Source organism: Camellia sinensis, chromosome 6, assembly GCF_055761805.1.
Source record: "Camellia sinensis isolate YWXY chromosome 6, ASM5576180v1, whole genome shotgun sequence".
Classification (NCBI taxonomy): Eukaryota; Viridiplantae; Streptophyta; class Magnoliopsida; order Ericales; family Theaceae; genus Camellia; species Camellia sinensis.
Genome location: NC_138966.1, coordinates 154,540,345 through 154,545,846, shown reverse-complemented (window position 1 = coordinate 154,545,846; position 5,502 = coordinate 154,540,345). Strand labels below are relative to the sequence as shown.

General features: G+C 34.9%; 1 pseudogene; it reads right to left on the bottom strand.

Moving 5' to 3' along the window:
- Nucleotides 1-4,056: 4,056 nt before the first annotated feature.
- Nucleotides 4,057-5,502, bottom strand: LOC114282961 (crocetin glucosyltransferase, chloroplastic pseudogene; annotated as a pseudogene).

The following is a 5,502-nucleotide window of genomic DNA, read 5'->3' as shown; positions in this document are numbered from 1 at the left end:
TTGTACGTTAGCACCATCGGTCACTCCTAAGAGTATCTCAAACGATTCACTTAATTTTTTATTAAATTTGAATAAAAAAATAATTATTTTTTTAATTTAATAGAGAATGTTTTAATAATTGATTTTCATCAAATCTGTTCTAGGAACAATCGATTAGTCGACTGGTAAGTCAAATTTTTTTTTTTTTAAATTATTTGAACCTACCTATTTAAATTGTTTGAACCTTTTACTGGTTGATCGGTTGGTCGACCGGTCAGTCGACTAGTAAGGCAAAAATATATATATATATATATATATATATTTTGAATTGTTTAAACCTATTCATTTGAACTGTTTGAAACTTTTCGTAATCGATCAGTTGGTCAACCGGCTGGGTAACCGGTTGGTTGACCGATTCTTTTCTTCCAACGGTCACAAACAGTAATTTGCTGAAATCTGTATCCTGTTCTCAGTTTGATGATTTTTTTGTTCAAATCTCAATTTGATACTAGTTTGGTGAAACCGTTGGAGCTTCAAAAAGTGACTTTTTCACCAAATTTCAAATTTGATGTCAGGTTTAGTGAACCGTTAGAGATGGTCTAAAATTAACAAATCCTTAATATATATTTTTAAATTTTATTTTTATTATTATTTTTTTATCATATAATATATTTTAATATACATTTTTAACATATTCATTACAAATGCTCTAACTAAAAATCTCAAAAATTATGATTAAAATAATATTATCACTAAATAAAAAATAAACACATCCCTTTCGAAGAGTATATATAATAAAAATTTTCATTTATTTTTATATAGAATCCAATTTTTTAGACATTGGAGCAATTTGACAACTTCGTAAAAAGTCAATTTTTTTGACTTTTTATCAAGTTTTTTTTAAAAAGTCACAAAAAAATCATTAAAAAAGCTAACTTTTTTACGAAAAAAATTACCAAAAAAATAAAAAAATAAATTTTTTACCAACTTGTCAGAAGGTATTTTAAGATGTTTTATTTAAGAATTGTTTGGTTTGTTTTTGAGAGAGTAGTTTTTGAAAATTGTTTTGGGGAGAGAGTTTAGAAATTTTTTTGATTTGTTTGGTTGTGTATTTTGAAAGTAATTTTGGAGTTTGGGAGTTTGTAATGATTTGATGTTTTGTTATAATTGAGTAGATGTGTGTGAGAGAAAAAATAATTGAAAAGGAGAGAGGAGAGAGGAGAGAGGAGAGAGAAAAAGTGATTGATTGATAGGTAAGAGAGAGAAAGTGATTTTGAAAATTATTTTGAAAAATTTACAAACCAAACAAATTTTCTAAATTTTTTTTCCCAAAATCACTCTAGAAATTCAAGCCAAACATACCCATGTTTTAGCTTTTCAATTATAAATATATATTACTTTAGAATATTTGTATGATTTTATAATTGAGGAGTCAATAATTTTTTTACAATATAAATATTTTACTTAATTTTCCTTTGGTAATACACTTTTTTTTTTAAAATGACTTTTTGACTAATTTGGAATTGAAAGTTTGTTTCATTTAACTTTTTTGATTTTTTTTAACTTTCATGGGAGAAAAAATAAAATAATTATGATTTAAATATGATATTTTATCTTATTAATTTATTTAATTTAATTTAATTTATTTTTATATTTTTTAATCTAAAAAATGACCGTCAAACGAAGTTTTAATATTATATTATCTATTTTGTTTTCGACCATTTTAGTTACATCAAAACAACATATTATTTTCTTATGGTTAGGTTATATACGTTAAAATTAATCAAATCTGTGATGCCACTACATCCTCTACCATATTCCATGTGATTACCATCCAACAGCTGGTTCATAACATAACATAAGAACTTATTTTCTCACTTGGTGCTTGTGTTTGAATCTTCACAATTGTTTTAACAGGTTAAACTTACTCTTTAACATTTAAAATATGTAGTGAGATTATAGTTTTGACTCCAATGTAAGTGCACTGGAGTCGTCCTCAAATAATCTGTGTGATGTTGAGGGATGTACTCTCTAATGAATATATGATGTAACCTTCATCCATATTTATTTATAGATCGTATAAGAAAAATTATTTGGTGGTCTAAAAACATTATTTGATAATGTCTCTCATTAATTATGAAATATTATTTTATTTGTTTTTGCTATTTTTTTATGATTTAACATAAAATTATAGATCTCACTTTTTACCAGTCAAAATACATTTGAAAAATTACGTGGCTACATTCCAAAAAAGAAAAGTTAGGGATCATAAATTTTTTTTTATAAAAATGATCATGAAAGATTTATGATCCTTGAATTATCTTGATTAATGTGTGATATTTTATTCTAAGTGTAATCTAAGAGTCACAAAGCCTTTATGATTATTTTCATAAAATTTTTTTTATGATATCTAGCATTGCTGATTCCAAAATTACCAAATAAGTTCACGAAGCATCCGAAGTCTCTTCCCATACAACCTTACCACTACTCACTGCCACATCACCGTCGTGCATCTTTTACAACGCTAACTTCTATGTTCTCTTACTACATTTTTACTCAAATTTACTCTAAAATAAACACTATTAAACTCCAGTACAACCATACAAACGCCATGTTGGACATTCACAAATTCATGAAAATAGTCACCAGCCAACCAAACCCCCCCAAATGTCTTTTAAGAGCTCACGAATCTTCTATGAGCAATGCACATCCTCGTGTTGAAGAGATAACATGTTAACCAACGAAAACCATGGTCTGGCAGGGAAATCTGTGGATGGCACTATTCCTTGACCCTAGACTAGTAACAAGATGTCTTGTAGTAATATTCTGTTGTACAAGTTATAGAGCAAACAACAATGCCATTACTACAGCAGAAATTGAATTAAAAAATAAGTCCTAACTGAAAAAAAAAAGCAACTCTTCAACGACGCATGCCTTAAAATATATATATATAAAAAAAAAAAGAAGTCATGACCAAATCCAATTAAGCAAAGGGTCATGCTACATCCCCTAAAAACATCCCCCTAATCCCCCTAATTTCCATATCAAGTAAAAAAAAAAAAAAAAAAAAGGAAAAAGTTGCCAAAATTGGAAATTAAGGGGATTAGGGGAGAAGTTTTTAGGGCTCCAAATCATTTCCCTTAAGGAAATCACCACTCATGAACCAGTTAATCTCGCTCATACAAGCTTAACCAAAAATATAAAAATATAAAAATAAAAAACAAGAAGCACTCATACAAGCTTACACATGTTTGATTCACAAGATTAATAGTAGGGATGGAAATTTGAACCCGGCCTGACGGGGACCCGATCCCTCGACCCCGATTATGATGGTTTTTTCCCGAAAAATACCCCCGTGGGGACGGGGATGGTATTCGAAATTAAATCCCCGACCAGTTTCGGGCCGGGGACGGTGATCAGTGTTCAAACCCCGGCCCGTCCCCGTTCCCGTCTCCAGCCCTGTCCCGGACCCGGAAATTTCCCGAAGTAAAATTACTATTTTACCCCCTCTTTATGTAGACATATAAACCTCCATTTCCCTTACAACACTGTGCACCTCCTCACACACTCATCACTGCACTGTCTCTCATCTCTCTCTCTCAAACCCTCTTCATCTCCGATCGCCCTCCTCTCCCTCCTCCGCCGATCGCCCTCCTCCTCTCCCTCCTCCGCCGATCTCCCTCCTCTCCCTCCTCCGCCGATCGCCCTCCTCTCCCCCCTCCGCCAATCGCTCTCTCCCTCCTCCGTCGATCGCCCTCCTCTCTCTCCTCCGCCGATTGAGCCACCACAACTCCACCACTGTTTGTGGTAGTCTGGCAACTCCACCACTGTTTTCCTCTCTCTCTCTCTCTCTCTCGATCGATTTGTTATATATATATATGTTAGATCTGATTTTTTTTTTTTTTTTAGGTCAGCAGATTGTTGTTGTTGTTGATGTTAGATTTGATTTTTTTTTTATGCTCATCAGATTGTTGTTGATGTTAGATCTGATTGTTGTTGTTGTTGAAGAAATTATGGAACTGATTTTTTTTTTCTTTTGGTTAGGGACTTTTCGGGGTCGGGGAAACCCGATCCCCGTTAAAAGGCGGGGGCAGGGGCAGTGATGAGCTCCCCATCGGGGTCGGGACCGGGGACGGGGGGGTTTCCACCATCGGGGATCGGGGACGGGGAGCGTGATCCCCGGCCCTGCCCCACCCCGTTGCCATTCCTAATTAATAGTGAAGTATTAATAATCTTATTAAATTAGTGTGGTATTCACCATCCAATTGGATTAATATCCATTGGATTAATAATCTCACCCCTACCCCTTTACTAATAATCCTACAAAATTGTTAGATTAATTATCCATTGGATTAATAATCCTAAACCAAAATGTTAAAACAAACATAGGATAATTGGGTCTACGGATTAATAATCTCAATCCATGCTCTAATCCACCCAATCAAACATGCCTTATAGGCTCTATTTCTACAAGCAAACTCCTCCAACCTCCTCATAAAAGCCATGAGATTTTTGTTCGAAGACCCACCTTCCTTTACAGCTTCCCTTGCCAAGTCCCTCTATTTCTTTGCATTCCTCCTCATTTTTCCCCCTTCTCTCCATCTTCCATCACCATCTCTACACACCTATTAATCTCATCACCTTCAACTATTCCCTCTTCATTTGGAAATGCCACCACCGGAGCCCCAGAAGCCAAGCTCTCCAACGTCAAATTTCACCCACAATGCGTATCGAAACAACCCAAAGATGGGTGCGAAAGAACTTCTAATTGAGAACACCACGGCACTATCATCCCTTGTTGCTTCACCTCTTCAATGCAACTTAACCTATCTTTTTCTACTTTTTCTTCTTCTCCTCTCATCGCCCACAAGAATGGCCTATGACTTTCCAGCAAACCACGAGCAATCTCCTCCATTTGTAGCTTTGGCAACACTAATAGGCTTCCAAAAGATAAGTAAACAACCGATGAAACCAGTCACCTCCAAAAGAAGTATCTGATGGATCTTTCCCATCCAAGAAAGCCGACGGAATCAACAGTCTGATTCCGATCAAATTGAACATTCCAATAGCTTTCAAGGCCTCGGGTTCTAATGCATCAAATGTGTTTACAAGTACTTTAGGTTTTGTTTCTGCATCAAGTGTTTCTATCTACTCTTTGAAGTTTGGGATTGCAAAACTGTGTTGGTCTGAGCTTGAAGGGACTATAAAAGAGGAAAAAAAATGGCTAGTGAGCTATGGCAAACCTGGTAATTCAATGGAACATGAAGAAGAAGAGTCTTTGTCATTGCAATTTTTTGTAATCACCTCTTCATAAGCACTAAAGTAATAGTAGTAGATATCTAAAACTGTGGCTGGTTGAATCCAAAGAAGGGCTGATGGGATGTGACAATAACGCGCCATCTCCGCCACCCAAGGGAGGAGGAAGATGTAGACCAAGCACGTGATCGGGCGGCCTTCGGCAACGCTAACTGCGACGATCTCTCTGATGGTTCGAGAGCTGGTGTTTCTGATCTCGAACAACAT